The sequence below is a fragment of the Prionailurus viverrinus genome, chromosome B2 (genome assembly GCF_022837055.1).
Source record: "Prionailurus viverrinus isolate Anna chromosome B2, UM_Priviv_1.0, whole genome shotgun sequence".
NCBI classification, from domain to species: domain Eukaryota; kingdom Metazoa; phylum Chordata; class Mammalia; order Carnivora; family Felidae; genus Prionailurus; species Prionailurus viverrinus.
In genome coordinates, this window is record NC_062565.1 from 131,891,890 (window position 1) to 131,909,232 (window position 17,343).

General features: G+C 38.8%; 1 protein-coding gene across 1 annotated transcript in view; it reads right to left on the reverse strand.

Moving 5' to 3' along the window:
• Positions 1 to 17,343, reverse strand: part of EPM2A (EPM2A glucan phosphatase, laforin) — a 163,945-nt gene that overhangs the window by 107,617 nt on the left and 38,985 nt on the right. The window lies entirely within an intron of this gene.

Consider the following 17,343-nt stretch of genomic DNA (forward strand, 5'->3'; position numbering starts at 1 on the left):
AGTTCACTTTTTTACCAGCTTTTTATTTGAAAGCTTGTGAATAAGGGGGGGGGGGGAGCCAAAATTTCACGTGTTCATAATATCCTTAGTAAAACAAAAAAAGTACAAAAATGTTAATCATACAAACTCGGTGTCTTAGTGGAACATCTAGTAAACGAATATGCTTGACTCTTCAATACTGATGTATTCCACTGAGTGTTTGGTTGGTTGCTAAGCTTAACGGTAAACACAAAGAAAAACGTGAAGACAGCCAGGCTGGCCAAACATGGCTGACTCGGTAGCAAAACAGACACTAAATCACAGTGGCATGTGAGTCAGTTTATTCAAATTGCTGTTGCAAAATATTCTTACGCTCATTTTAGGAAATTGAGAGTCATTGGGCCATGCAAGGACCCTGGGAGCTGACAGTTGAGGACTTTCTTGTGTTCTCCTGGGCAGCTTGTGTTGTACACTGTCCAAATGGCATTATTCCTACCAGCTCTTCCAAAGTACTGCCCATTCCGGTTTATAAAACAAGGAGAGGAAGAAAAGGAAGGGAGGAAAGAAGGAGAAAGAAAGGAACGAAGGAAGGAAGACGAAACCACATATTTAAGAAGCATTATTTCCTTTTCTCTTATCGTAAAGGAGTAATTTTAACAGTTGAAAGTACTCCTTTAATCCCCTGAACAAAATCTGTTCTAGCTTATTTTATGGCATGGATTGAAATATAATACAAATATTATGGCTACACCGTGCACTGAGTAAAATGCAGTCGGAAATAACAAGATCAAAAGGACATACACCAAAGCCTCAGTCGTACTTTGTCAGTCATTTGAATGTATTAACCATAAAAATTATAACGGCCATTGCACCATTATTATGAACCAGGCACGTGGTTTTCAAACTCTTACTATCTCATTTAATTCTCTCACCAATCCTATGAGGTAACTAACCTTGTTATCTCCATTTTTATGTGTGAGTGAAAAGGCACAGAAAGTTTCAGTAAGCAGCCCACAGCAAGGAAGGGACAGAGACATTGCTAAAATTCATCCATTTACAGTTAAAGGTGTGTATACACACACACACACACACACACACACACATATATAATTTGATTTCTAGGAGAATCGTTTACAGAACGCCTTCAAATCCCAGCGTATTTAAAGGAATTATTCAACACTAGCTCTGAATGAAAAATGAACTTCCTATAATTATTTCCAATAACCAGTTTCATCCTTAGGAATGATGAAACAGATGAAGCTAAACTAATCAATGAGTCTATAAAGGCATAAATGTCTTGGTACTTAGAGTGGATTTGACCTCAGGCCCCAGAAAATGGTCACTGTTACGCCTTTATACACCTATCTTGTTGACACTGAAATACAAATTTAAAAAGTCAAGGTGAAGAATTTTACCAGGCATTAAGCTGTGTTATTCCCAGCTTTTTTTTCCTGGTTGAGTTCTCCATGTGAGATTTCTTTTTACATTTCAAAGAACCATGGTATTTATTAGAAGGGATTATTTATGGGATCCATTTGAGGTCAGATTCTTGAAGCTATTAAGACCAGCTGAATTTAGAGCAAGAATCAGCTCAGTAAAGAAACATAATTCTGATAATAATTTTTGAAAGACCTAACTAATTTGTTGTCATTGAATTTCATTTGTATAGTGCTATCTCATATATAACCGCAATATTTCTTGAAGAATGGGTGATAAATTCACATTTAGAGTTTCAGGATCCAATTCAAATGTAAATTCTTTGAAAGCTCCCTCAGGGAAAGCTATTATTTGGAACTATGGTAATTTATGTTTTCTGAAACAATCTTTCACTAGTCAGTGAGTTATCATAAATCTTCCCTCATAATATTGTATATGTACAGACACACTCACTGCTGCAAATCATATTTCATTGAAATAGTTCAGGGACCGTTATGAGCATTAGTTTATTGCTTGTCAGAACACACTAAGAATTACACGTGCCACATATACTATTCCCAATTTTGTGGCTTCAAAAACAAAATAAAAACAAACCCTTCCAGAGAGAATTTCATGATTGCTTAGAAATTTTGCATATTGCAACTGACTTTTCTCTGGGTTGCAAAATTGTACATTAAGCTACTTGAAATCCCTTGGAGGCTCTGGAACAACAGACTGATTTGATCCACACCAGAGCTTCGTCCCAAAATTCCACATCTCTCAACTATTTTAAAAATGCATGTCCCTTTATGATACATGTAAAAATCTCCTATCTGCAGAAGATTCCAGGAATTCCTCTTCCCACCCCATCCCACCGCAGACAAGTACTGCACTTGTAATGCGTCACCAACAGTCAGTTTAGTCAAGCATTTTTTCCTGTAATTTATGCCATAGAAAGATTGATTTTTTTAAATGGTCCAAGTATAATATTAAAAGGAAGCATACACCTTTTCAAAAGAAATTGCCCTACCCCTTCCCTGACACAGCCCATTCCCCACCTGCCGTCAGCATTACAAAACCCACACCCTCTCTCCACACCTCTCAAAGGAGAGACTCTTCCCGACAGGTCAGCCAAGCCTGGGTTCTGTCAGGCAATGACCTCAGCTCACTTTTCCTAGGGACAGTAGAGAGCCAAACCAGGTGACTGGACCTTGAGGGTAGAGACACCAGCTCAGAGCTTCCTTCAGATGTAAGAAGATCCTCCTAGGTCTGGGGGAATTCGAATGGCAGGCCAGTTGAACCCTTTCTCAAAAGGGGTAGAGGGCTTGATAACTCAACCCCTAGGAATAAAAGAGTGGTGGCTGGAAGGGATGATTTGAAACTCCGAAGGGAACTTGCAAAGCGTTTGAGAAAGGGGAAAGAGGTTAGCTGAAAGTCGAGCTGGTTCATTTAGACTTAAATGGGGAATGGAGACTGAGGTGGGGGAAAATGGGGACAGTGGGGGTGGGACAGGGGGCTGGCAAACGTCACAAGTACTTTTTAAGAATTTGAACAATCTTGGGGTGCCTGGGTGGCTCAGTCAGTTAAGCATCTGACTTTGGCTCAGGTCATGATCTTACCAGTTCATGGGTTCAAACCCCGCATTGGGCTCTGTGCTGACAGCTCAGAGCCTGGATCCTGCTTGGGATTCTGTCTCCCTCTCTCTCTGCCCTTCCCCAGCTCGCTCACTGTCTCTCTCTCTCTCTCTCTCTCTCTCTCTCTCCCCCTTAAAAATAAACATTAAATACTATGTGGCAATGAGAAAGAATGAAATATGGCCTTTTGTAGCAACGTGGATGGAACTGGAGAGTGTTATGCCAAGTGAAATAAGTCATACGCAGAAAGACAGATACCATATGTTTTCACTCTTATGTGGCTCCTGAGAAACTTAACAGAAGACCATGGGGGACGGGAAGGGAAAAAAAAAAAAGGTTAGAGAGGGAGGGAGCCAAAACATAAGAGACTCTTAAAAACTGAGAACAAACTGAGGGTTGATGGGCGATAGGAGGGAGGAGAGGGTGGGTGATGGGCATTGAGGAGGGCACCTGTTAGGATGGGCACTGGGTGTTGTATGGAAACCAATTTGACAATAAATTTCATATTAAAAAATAATAAAATAAACATTAAAAAAATTTTTTAAAGAATTTGAACAATCTGTAATTCACTCTTTGCTTATTTTTCCTAACCCTTGTATGTGTTTATATCAAGAATAAAAGTATTTTAGGGGTGCCTGGGTGGCTCGGTGGATTGAGCGTCCGACTCTTGGGATCAGCTCAGGTCATGGGGTTTGTGGGTATCAGCTCACGGTTTGTAGGATCAGGCCCATGTCGGTCTCTGTGCTGACCCCATGGAGCCTGCTTGGGATTCTCTCTCTCTCTCTCTCTCTTTCTCCCTCTCTGCCCCTCCTCTGCTCATGCGAGCTCTCCCTCTATCTCTCTCTTTCAAAATAAATAAACTTTTGGGGTGCCTTGGTGGCTCAGTTGGTTAAGTGGCTGACTTCAGCTCAAGTCATGATCTCACAGTTGGTGGGTTCAGGCCTTGCGCCAGGCTCTGCGCTGACGGCTCGGGAGCCTGGAGCCTGCTTCGGATTCTGTGTCTCCCTCTCTCTCTGCCCCTCCCCCATTCAAGCTCTATCTCTGTCTCTCTCAAAAATAAACATTAAAAAAAAATTTTTAATTAGTGGAACTAGCCACTTATACAAAAATATATACTTGTCCAAGCATGCACTACGGACATTGTCAAAGTCTAATTTTCCAAAATGACTGTCGTATAAATTAATGAGGGAACCAGCAGGATGGTAAAGATGGTTCAAAAAGAACTCAAGATCTAATGTATACAGACTCTGAAAGACTCCTAGAAGATTACTAGGTTAGATACAAAATGGATTCATTGGGGCGCCTCGGTGGCGCAGTCGGTTGAGCGTCCGACTTCAGCCAGGTCACGATCTCGCGGTCCGGGAGTTCGAGCCCCGCATCAGGCTCTGGGCTGATGGCTCGGAGCCTGGAGCCTGTTTCCGATTCTGTGTCTCCCTCTCTCTCTGCCCCTCCCCCGTTCAAGCTCTGTCTCTCTCTGTCCCAAAAATAAATAAACGTTGAAAAAAAAAAAAATTTAAAAATGGATTCATTTACTACTGGGCAACGAAAGACTTGGGTTTGTCTATCCTACCACACAGAAATCACTTGCATCCTAAATGGATAAAATCTACAATATTGAATTTATAACTTTAGTAGGAGGGTCTGAACCAATAGGAAATAGTAACAACAACTGGGCACGAATATCCTGTAGAGAATTAAGTAACTATGGAATGAACCTGGAGTGCACTGCTCCAGCCTGCGGGACAGGTGGTCACCCTTCCAACCTCAGTTCTAGGTTTTGGATACTTTTTCTTAACAGTGTATGACAATAATTAATAATAATAATATCCCCATTATTGAGCTCCTGTCTATCTCGGGCTGGGCACTGTGCTGAGTGTCAAACACACCTTATTTAATCCTGTCCACATTTCCATGAGGTAGTCATGATCTCCATTATCCAGAAGAAGGACACAAATTGTCTGAACATTACCTGATTTGCCTAAAGCCATACAGAGCTAATAAATGACAGAGCCAAGAATTGCACCTGGAAATGCCAGACCTAGTAACGTCTCCAGGCAGGGATTCAGCACATGGCTGTGCAGCTCAATACTACACAGAAGCACCAGGCTGAAGGGATGAACGGAGGGGGCTGCTGAAACTCCATCCATGCTCCACTTGCAAAGCCTTTTGTTCTGGGTGCCTTTTTCCTCCCGTAAAATATCTGCTCCTTGGTAAGCTTCGTGCTGCATGGCAAACCTACGTACAAAGCCATAAGGGCTGTGATTGCTCAAGGGTAACACGTTTCACTATTTCCTTCTCCCAGCAGAAAATTTTGCCAGTTCTCACAAAGGCATATATAAGCTAAAGCCCTGACTCCAATAGTGTAAGAAAAAAAAAATTGATAGCTGTTTAGATACAGTTGGCAAACTTCAATATTTTTACTCATTGGGACAGATCCTTAGTAAAATTACAGCTGTAAACATTATATGCATCAGCCTGGACAAATACAGATGCATCTGACTAGACTTAAAACAGTAACTTAGATTTTATATACAGTCACTGTGTGGAAATTGTCTGTCTTTGGCATCTGCCATTTGGGAGATTCTGAACTAAGACTTAGTTCTGCAGGAACTTCACCAGAAACTCCACAGCCTTTCTTTAGCTCAAGGATCTCCAAGAGATGAATGAAACAGGAAACAAAAATACATACTTCCTTAGAAGGAGGCCAGAGACTGCTACTATGAAACAGTTTTTGTAACCTGACTTAGCACATTTCCCTTCAAATTCAGCCAGAAATGTGACCAAATGGATTGCAGTGTCCTTGTCTCTATGCCTCTACACAGAAAAGGGCTTGCAGAATTTCCAAAGTCACCCTGGGGTGGGGAGAAAGGGATGAGGGTGGGAAGAGCTCCTTCAGATAAAGAAATTGTAACAATAGCACCTGTTGTTCCCTCTGAGGGAAGTAACATGGTTGTTGCAATCTCGTTGGTCTGTGACCTTAGAAGCCTCTGGTACTGTCTATAGCAAAGGACGCAAAACAGCAGACCATACCTGACAGACAGACAGACAGACATGAACTTTTATTTAATTTGCCAAAATATAAATATTGGAAATTTCACAGGAATATCCAAATTTTTGTTTTCTCTTGGAAAAACAAGATTTGGCAAGAAGGTGCCCCAGGCTCCAAGGCATAAAGGGCTGGAACCAGTAGGGACTGCCGGCCCCTTTGATGGGCTTGAACTCCTGACACTAGGTCTCCACCACACCCACAAAGTCTCCCTGAAACTGGGGCCAAGTTGCTGTTTACCCGTGCACTCCAAGAGTTTCTGTTTGTTAGTCTTTATGATAGCATTAAAAACAAAGTAGCAAGTATGTGGAGATGCTGGAAGCTTCATTTATTGTTGATGCAAAGGTAAAATGGTGCAGCCACTTTGGAGAACAATTTGGCAGCTCCTCCAAAGGTTAAACATCATGCTACCATATGACCTAGCAATGCCACTCCTTGAAACATATGAAAACATACGTCCATTTAAAAATCTGTAAACGAATGTGCATGGCAACATTATTCCCAGTAGCCCAAAATTGAAAACAACCCAAAAGTCTATTAAGCGATGGCCAGATCAACAAAATGCAATGGAATATAATTTGGCCATAAAAAGGAATGAAGTACTGAGGTATGTTATAACTTGGCCTGACTTTGAAAATACTATGCTAAGTCAAAGGGCCGGTCACAAAAGACCACCTATTGTATGATTCCATTTATATGAAATGTCCAGAACACAGGCAAGTCTACAAGATGGAAAGGAGTGGTTGTCTCAGGTTGAAAGAAATCGGGAAAATGAGGACAAATGAAGAGTGATGGTGAAAGGTATGGAGTTTGGGAGAGGGAGTGTTAAAAATATTCTAAAACTGGGGTGGCTGGTTGACTCAGACTGTGGGCATGTGACTCTTGATCTTGGGGCTGTGAGTTCAAGCCCCATGTTAGCTGTAGAGATTGCTTAAAAAAACAATCTTTAAGAAATATATTCTAGGGGCACCTGGGTGGCTCAGTCAGTTGAGCATCAGACTTTGGCTCAGGTCATGATCTCACGGTTCCCAAGTTCGAGCCCTACCTTGGGTTCTGTGCTGACAGCTCAGAGCCTGAAGCCTGTTTTGGATTCTGTGTCTCCCTCTCTCTCTGTGTCTCCCTCTCTCTGTGCCTCCCCCACTTGTGCTCTGTCTCTCAAAAATAAATAAACATTAAAAAAAAATTAAAGGGGCATCTGGGTGGCTCAGTCGGTTAAGCATCTGACTTCGGCTCAGGTCATGATGTTGCGGTCTAGGAGTTCGAGCCCCTCGTTGGGCTCTGTGCTGACAGCTCAGAGCCTGGAACCTATTTCGGATTCTGTGTCTGCCTCTCTCTCTGCCCCTCCCCTGCTCACACTCTGTCTCTGTCTCTCTTTCAAAATAATAAACATAATTTTTTTTCAATTTAAAAATAAATAATATATTCTAAAAGTGATTGTGGGGGCGCCTGGGTGGCTCAGTCAGTTGGGCGGCTGACTCCGGCTCAGGTCATGATCTCGCAGTCCGTGAGTTCGAGCCCCGCGTCGGGCTCTGTGCTGACAGCTCGGAGCCTGGAGCCTGTTTCAGATTCTGTGTCTCCCTCTCTCTGACCCTCCCCGGTTCATGCTCTGTCTCTCTCTGTCTCAAAAATAAATAAACATCAAAAAAAAATTTTTTTTAATAAATAAATAAAAATAAATAAAAGTGATTGTGGTCATGGTTGCCTGAATCTGTGAATATACTAAAAATCATTGAATTGTACACTTTAAATGATTACTTTTATGAATAATATCTCAATAAAACTGTTACCAAACAGAGCAAGTCAACTATTACACCAGCCGTGGGCCTCTTTAAGTCATTTGAATTTTCAGATTCACAGAGGATAAGGACTCCAGAAATTGTGTTTCTAAGATAACTATATGACAAACATGTTATATATTAATAAATTACATGTTAGACTAGTAATATGCTGTCATGTATATGTTTCACAGTTTTTAATAAAAACAATAAATAAAGTAACAAGCGTATTATGGTAGTTCTATAATTAAAAAATGGAAAATAGAGAAAAGAAAATATCTTGGGTGTTTACTCTCCAAAGAGAGAATATCAAACTTATTTAAAATCAAAAGGTGAACTATTTCGTACACTTTAGTTCAGTATGAAGGAACGAACGAGTGCAATTATGCCATTTCACAACAGCAAAACTTAGTATATTATAAATTGTTACAATCTGTTTGTTTTACCTTTGGCAGTGAGTATGTGAGTGCACCACCCACAAGCTTACCAGGAAAAGAGTATTAATCATTGCAAGGCTAATATATATTTAATAATCTCATTTAGTTATCAAACTCTTTGAAGTATTATGTTAGGTACATGAGATTGCTTTTTTTAAGTAAATATCTTTGGGATGCAGTAACATTCTTTTGAGAAAGTGTGATTTATTATCACTGGGAGGAAAGAATTGATTTTCCAGAATCTTTAATTTTCACTAAATGTCCAGGCCCAGCACAGTCACTGCAGGACCAGTAAATTCACCTGGAAAACATACTGTGGTTTCATTAAGTGTGTATGTCCCAGGTGGCGTAGCCATTGATTCAATGATCAATTTAGAAATTCCTGCATAGAATAAATGAAAACATAATTTATTTCACCAGATTAAAGCCTTCAACAGTCTTTATTAATAGTTTAATATAGTCTGCTCACCATATTGCCCTGGGTTAGAAAATCCAAAGAAAGAACAATTGCATTTGAAACATCAGAGTTTCAACCGCCAGAAGGATCTCTCTATTTCAGCCTCTTTGTTTGATGTATGAGGAAGCTGAGACTCTTACAAAAACAGCTTTAAGTTTCTCGTTTATTTGTTTTCATCTACAAATCTAAATTTCTAAAACATAAAGGATTATGAAAGAGACACACTTCCCCTTGTTTCCATGCTCTTCCTCCTCCCTCCACGTGGTAACCTCTAGTGTCAATGATACATCCACCAGAACATACACAATCCAAGATTGGTAAAAGTGATTTTCTTTAAGAAAATAGCTATATTAGTGCTATTTTGGTTTTGTGGCCAATATAAATGTAGAACTTTTTAGGAGCATCTTCTACTACTCTTCCAAGAGAACAGTTCCCTATATCATCTGCATTTTAAACCCACGCCATGCCTCGAGATATTCCAAGAAGCTGTGCCATTCTGGGTTATGTTCAAGAGCCATCTTAAAATTTTTTAGAGTAGAGATATTTATTACACTGCTTTCTTTCCAAGTTAACCCATCTAAAAAAAGGAAAAGTATCTTTGACACTTCGCAATAAAATACAATGTTCTCTGTACTCAGGAGTTGAAGGTGTATCATTCTCAATATATGTTCCTTTACCTCCCAGGCGGACAACCCCCTCACCCCCAAGCACCTCATGGTACATGGGGATTGATCTTATCTCCTCAGCCAGGAGACAACTAACACACACCCTTAACTTGAGAGCAATTTATTGCTCTCCTAACTTCTAACCTATGAAATATTCCCTATTGTTTTCTCTTTGTCTACATTCCCTTCAAATGTCCTTTTGGGAAAGGCTGAGGCAGTAGGTGTTCAGTCGGGATTAGGTAACACTTTGGTAACAAATGTCCTCAAAGTATCCATGACCAGAGTTTATGTGTCCATCTCACATGTCCTTCTTGGGTTGGCTGTGTATCTGCCCTACATCACTTTCACTGCAAGACCTCCCACAAAAATTAACAGAAAATGATGTATAAATATCTTAACTTGTTTGCCTCCCCCCTTAATTCTGGTGTGTCCAGAATTCTGGCTCCTTTGAGTTTCCTTAATGGCAGCAAGCTCTAGTCATCCACACTGGTAATTGGCTGGAAAATATACCCTATTTTGTCTGCTTTTGTTCCTTGTCTATTTCCCCATCTCTACTGCTATTTTTCTTTCCTTCCCAGATAAATGATTCCACCGAACCATATTTGCCATTTGTGTAGGTCACAAACGATGGAGTATCAGGAGTTTCATATGTTTCAACTTAATACTTGAACTTGAATCCTTGATTTAGGGTTTGCTTCTGGGACACTTGTACAAAGAAACTTAGTTTCACCTATTTTTTGAATTTTGTATAAATAAAACCACGCTGCATGTTTTCTTTTGTAGCTTAAGTCTTTTGCTCAAGACTATGTTTTTGAAACACATACATGTGGCATGTAAGTATAGCTCAATTATTTTTGTTGATGTGCAGCATTTTGCATTGTTTGAATATCCCATACTTTATAAATCTTACTGTTAATAGTTGGATGAATTATTTTCAGTATGGCCCTATTACAAACATAAAGCTATGAAGAGCCTTGTACAACCTGAAGTACACTTGCACAAGTTTCTCTGGGATCTGTAACTAAAAGTAGAATTGTGAAACCATAGAGTATGTTCATATTCTATTTGGTTTTTGAATAATATTCAAGATAGGAAACAATAACCTTTACTGGGTTGCAATCCAGTATGTACATCTTCCCAGTCTCTACTTTCTGCACAGTATACCTTCAGTGTAAGAGTTTTAATTCTATGCAGACCTGAGTTGGAAAGAAGGCAGAGGCTTTTGATTCCTCCTAGAGTACCTCCTACATTTTCTTCTTGAAGACTGTAATCTCCCTAATCCTTCCATTTTCTTCAACAGATAAATAAATCTAATTCCTTTAGTCATTGCTTCATAGAAGCTTTCCCTATGCCTTCAATTATTTCCATTACCTTCAACTGAACTGCCTCCAAATATTTCAGATGCAGGATGACCATGTAATTTATTGTCCAAAGCAGATCAATTTTGAGAATGAAAAGGGGTGTTAAAATAATTAACAGTGTTAATTGATTTACAACAGACGTAAACTAGATTCATCCCAAGCAAGCCAGAATGTACTGTTACCTTACTCATATTAGACTTTATTAATGTGTTCTCAAAGCAAATAAGGAAGGCTTCTGGAGGACTGACACATAGTAAGTATTAAAGAGGCATGCTTGACTACATGACACATTCCCAATTACAGTCCCAGTCTCAGAGACTTTATTATTAATTTATTATGCGTAAGTAACAATACACATGATATTTCTAAACGGGAAGGGTAAAACATTGATCTCTTCATGGCAGTAAGGTAATATTAGCTATGTTTTCAACCGTGTCCTTCAGGGAAATTGTGATTGCATATTTGATCTTCAGTCTGGCAATAGACACGAATCTCAATGGCAATTTAGTACAAAAAGGATATTTTTCAAAAGCATTAACTGTTTGCTAAGCAGCATTGGAAAAAAGATAAAATTGGGAAAATTTTACTAATTTCCCGTATATTTACTGGCTTCAGAAAACAGCTCTCTTTTAGATAGAAACTGTTTGACAATTTGTTCTTGGAAAATGTAGTGTGACATTTTTCTACAAGCAGAAATAGGCAAAACACAGCTATTTTAGCTATTCTTTATTGTGAAATGAAGAAATCTCACAGGGTTAGTATATTTGTTTATATAGAACAGTCTATAACGCACCTCATTGTTCAGATAAGCAAAACGTTTGAATAAAAATGCAAAATATTTAGGAAAAAGCTTAATTGCCTCAAAAATACTTGGATGTTCTCCAGTAGTTTGGTAATAATAATAGAAATGACTGTTTAATGGGAGCTATGTTGTGGCAGTCACTGAGCTTTAGGCTTTGGTCAGATTATCTAATAAAATCCCCTGAACTAAAAATTATGATTCCATTTTGCCGGTTAAAATACTGAAACTTAACTTGTTACTTAAATGTTTTCTCCATCGCAAGTTAGCAAGTGGCTGAGTTGACTTTTGAATCCAAAGCTTTTTGACTCCAAGTCCTTGTGCTTTTCATAAAACATTTAGAGCCTTTGATTTTGTTACCACCTCACTTAAAAATGTTACAGTTCAAATTACATTAAATTAATTGAGACAGCAAATACAGTACTGAGACGTGAGGATATTAGGTTTTCAGAACAATTCAAAATGATATATGAGTAGAGATTTGGGGGCGCTATACCTTCCTTAAAAGTGTATTTCTTTTCTTTTAATTTTTAAAAATGTTTTATTTATTTTTGTAGAGAGAGACAGAGTACAAGTGGGAAAAGGGCAGAGGGAGAAGGAGACACAGAATCCAAAGCAGGTTCCAGAGCTGCTGTCAGCACAGAGCCCAATGTGGGGCTCGAACTGGTGAACCACGAGATCATGACCTGAGCCAAAGTCGGACACTTAACAACTGAGTCACTTACGTGCTCCCAAAATGTATTTCTGAATAAAAACAAAGTAATTATTAATATTTAAACACTAAAAAGAGTTTGACTTACTCTAAAAAAAATAGAAAAAAATAGATACTGTTTTTTAAAAACGTTGAATTTCACATTCTCGGAAAGCCAATTTAAACATTGTACATTTAGGAAAAAATATGTATTAATTAGTATGATAGTGTAGGTAATCTAGTAGGAGAAATTTAACCCCCAAATTCACAGGGGTAAGATACTTTCTGGTTGCCTCTCAACTCTATCCAACTTTTGCCATGATAAAAGTTCACTGTAGTGGAGAAATTTTTAACCCATTTTGTATGAGTATGATATTATTCTGAAGCAGAAAACTTGAAATCTTTGGAGTAGTGTTCCCGTGCAACCTAACCTTTCCAAGGTGCACAGAAAGTAGAAGCTTTAAAAGTATTCTTGCTGATTGTTTTCACTGCCCATCACACACAGGAATTCTTTTGTTTTTTGTTTCACTCTTCCATCTAATTTCCATAAGGGAATCACTATTTTCCTCTACTCTTCTTGCCCTCTGGCCTACCTTCTTCTATTTATCTTAGTTTTTAACTTCTAGCAAATTCTTTTGAAATGCCTGAGCCATGTCAGCTATGTTTCTCCTTTCACAGTACATTAAAAGTGATCCTTTATTAGAAAAAAAGTCATACTCTATGGGTCGCATGGGTGGCTCAGTCGGTTAGCGGCTGACTTTGGCTCAGGTCATGATCTCGTGGTTCATGAGTTCAAGCCCCTCATCGGGCTCTTGTGCTGACAGCTCAGAGCCTGAAACTTGCTTCTGGTTCTGTGTCTCCCTCTCTCTCTTCCTCTCCCCCCACTCACATTTTGTGTCTCTTTCTCAAAAATAAACTTAAAAAAAAAAAAGAAAAGTCATACTTTAAAGATCTCTATGTATTGTGAACTTTAGCCTTGCTGAGAATAAATATAAAATTAATTAGTATGGTATGAGGAAAAAAGTTTTCATTTGTCAAATTACATATAAGTTCCTAAACAGGTATGAGCCACATCTTCAGCGGAAAATATTAAAAATGTCAAGATAACTTTTCTACTCACTATCTAGATATGGTTATTTTGTTGCTAGCTAAGCTAAAGATAACATATGAATAAAACTCTGGACAATATTACTAACTTAGTGTCTCAAAATCAAGAAAGGTATATTTCTAAGAAACTTAATGACTTTAAGAAGAGATGAATGGTAGCATTTTTCTTGATTTCTGAAAACTGTAAAGTAATAAAGTAAATTTAATTGTATAGTTCTGTAAGGAATATCATTCCAATGCCTGATCAGTGAACATTTGATTTTGAATGACTTAAAGATGGGGTTAAACTATAATATCATGAAGTTTGGGATTGACAAATCCTAAAGAGAATTAGTGAGTCTTTTTCAATAAAATGAAAAACTGTATCTATTTAGTATGTGTGAGTAGAAGAAAAAGAAACCATGAGATGAGTAATGAAGTCAGTAATAATTACCTTTCAGTGTAGTTTGGCTGTGTGTGTGTGCGTGTGTGTGTGATCACGAGGAGTGGGTAGGAGCAGTGGCTACTAGATCATCTCAGGGAAATGATGATAGGAAGATATTTAAAGTCTGAAATAAAAAAAAATAGGTGACTCACTGACTTACAGTTATTTATCTGGATTTAAAATATTTGCTAAGCACCAACTAAGTACATAGCCAACGTATCAAAGCACCAATATTCATCAGGATTGCGGAGTCTTTAATCACGGTTGCCAACTACGATTAGTTCAAACTCTGCTTCTATGTTTTAGGTGTTTGCAGACAATGGAAAGGTTTCTACTAGATCGTGGGTCAGGAAACTGGTCAATGGGCTGCTCACTTGTTGTAAATGATGTGTATTGGAACGCGGGAAGGCTCACTCATTTGCATATTGTCTTTGGCTACTTTCACATGCCAATGGCAGAGTTGAGTAGATGCAACAGAAAACAAAGTGTCTCTAAGCCTAAAATGTTTACTATCTTACCCTTGACAAAAAAGCTGGCTTACCAGGGCTCTCCACCAGGGTCTGTCAGCCAGGGCACTACTGACATTTGGGTCACATAATTCTTTATTTTGCGGGGCTTTTCTGTGCATTGGAGAATATGTAACAGCGTCTGTGCCCTCCACCCACCAGATGCCAGTAGCACTTCTGCAGTTATGCCAACCAAAACATCTCCAGATGTCACCAAATATTCCCTAGGGGGTATAGCACCCCTGATTGAGAACCACTGCTCTAGACAAGGTTTTCCAAACTCCTACAGATTTCTGACACAAATTGCTCTTTCACGTTGACTTATATGGCAACATACGAAAAAGCCAATTTGAAGAAATTTTTCTTGAAAATACAGAAATAATCAAAAAGGAATTACAAGCTCTTGCCTCTACCTCTTCTACCCAATAAAACATACGTGGACCCATACACTCTGCCTTCCCTCTCTCAGAGGACATGCCAGTCATCCTGTCTAAGGCTAACTCCACCATTGCATGATCCCAGCCCCTCTCATCTACTCAAGGGCGTGAGACAACGGCCCCTCCCCACGGTGTCACCAGTTTTTTTCTTTCTTTACTAGATCAGTTACATCAGTAACATTTATGTTACTATTTCTCTCATCTTGAAACAAACCAGCTCAACCTCTCTCTTTCTCTCATCTCCTTCTGTTTACTGTTCACATGTCTTTGATAACCATTTACAGTACATCTTCTGGAGAGATACAAATCTTCAGGTTCAAGAATTATGATGAAGCCCAAATAGGATACGTAAATAATCTGTATCCAGATCTATCATAATGAAAACAAAGGACACTGGGGATAAAGAGTTCATCTTAAAAGCAGGCAGGAAAATAAAAGGTAATGTACGGAGGAAAGATAACTAGACTGACAGCTGCTTTCCCATAGCCAAAATGAAAGCCAGAAGATGGTTGAATATCTTTAAAGTACTTTGTGGGGCACTGCCTACTCATGAGACTTCCTACTAAAGAATTCGCACCTTCTGTCACGTTGATTCAGTTGTATCATCTTTAAAATAAGGACAATGACAGTGTACTGTACCTCCCCTGCCTACCTCACAGCATAATGAGTAGATACTGATTCCCAGCACTCATTGTCATAAGACTAATTTTGTTCTTTGCTGATCTCGACTTCCTAATTACATAACCACTTTCTGCATCATTATAGATATATTTCACATTAAATACATGTGTTTGTATAATTACTAACCTTTTAATTTTTAACACTTTGATAGTTTAGTATCAAAGCAAAAAAAACACTGAATAAACAAAAATGTTGAAACTAGTAAAATATTCTAGAACAAATGATATATTAAACTGTTCCTTGTACAAATCTATAAACTGCAAACAAATTTACTTTTTACTTAAAGAAGTAAACGGTAAAACTTTGGATATATTAGTATTAAACCAGTGGTTATTTATAATCGATGTCTAAGGTGGGGCACCTGGGTGGCTCAGTGGGTTAAGCATCCAACTTCAGCTCAGGTCTTGATCTCACAACTCGTGACTTCAAGCCCCACATCGGGCTTTGTGCTGACAGCTCATAACCTGGAGTCTGTTTCAGATTCTGTGTCTCCTTCTCTCTCTCTGCCCCTCCCCTGCTCACACTCTGTCTCTCTTTCTCTCAAAACTAGATAAACATTAAAAAAAATTATAATCAATATTTAAGGCGATTCTAGACAAGCAGATAGGTCAATGACATGAAGCTGAATATGTTGCAGAAAGTGACATTATTAGCGACTTCCAATTATTAGTAGCTAGCAATGTGATTGTAACATAAACTTATTACATTTGTGCTTGATAAATTTAAACATTTTTTGATGCTCAATATCTGTGTCTCTCGATAAATAAAAAGATTTTTTTAATATTTATTTTATGTTATATTTGTGGCAAAATGGAATGCTTTCTCTCTTTTTTCTTATCAAATTTTTTCACATAATGGGACTCATACACACACGTGCACACACACACACACACCCCTTTCCCACTGATTCCTTCAGGCTGTAGTTCATCCCAACTAGAATAATCAAAGAGAGAATCTCAGGCTTTGGCAAAGGAAAGATTCAGAGGCTCCATGTAGGTTATGCTATAAAAAAGGCAGTCTATTGGTAAGAAAAAGGTTTGTCTGTCTCCTGAATGTTTTTCTTTGAGAACTAAAGTAACTAAAGCACCCCCACCTAGAGAGCAAGTAAATGAAACAGAAGTAGTCTGACTTCAGCATCTATGTTGCTAACAACTGATCAAAACTCATAGACATAAAGGAGTGCTTTGGGCAGAAGAAACGAAGAAGGCTTTGTGTTGAACTGTGTTGAACTGTGTTGAACTGGTACTGGCAGGCCACCCAGGATTGACTTGGGTCAATCACCGTGGAATTTAGTAGAAGAGGTTTAGATCTGGAGGTCACCAAATCTGGTGTGCCTGAAGGTGAGAAGTAAATGGGATTATCTGGTTAAATGGTCAGAATGAGTGAAGAAGAGGAACAAGGATAAAGCTCTGGTGTCCTCTGGTATTAAGAGAAGAGCCCTGAGACTGAGAGAGAAGCATTTTTCATTTGACAAATATCTGTGTGTCTGCTCTGTCTGATGCACGGAGCTTAGTAATGGGAAAACAAATAAGATGTGGTCCATGCCCTTAAGAAGTCCAGCTAAGAGCAGCTAAAATCAACACAAGGAAAAGTAGGAGGATGTAGTCTAAGGGAAGATACAGGAGCAAGAGTTTCAAGTGTCACAGAGAGTTTGAGTAAGGTAAGAACAGAAAAATACCCTAATGGAACTGGAAATTCAAAAGGTCTTTGCTGAGAATGATTTCTTTGCCATTGTTGAAGGGAAATCAAATGGCTTAAGATGGCTAATGAACAGACACGAGCTAATACAGAGTGAGAGCAAACTCCTCTTTCAAGAGGCTTGACCTGAAGAGCAGAGAGATAGGATGGGCTGGAGGGAAGTGAGGACGGCAGTGAAGCACATATGGAAGTTTCTGCTTTCAAATAAAATGGAGGAGATGATCATATTT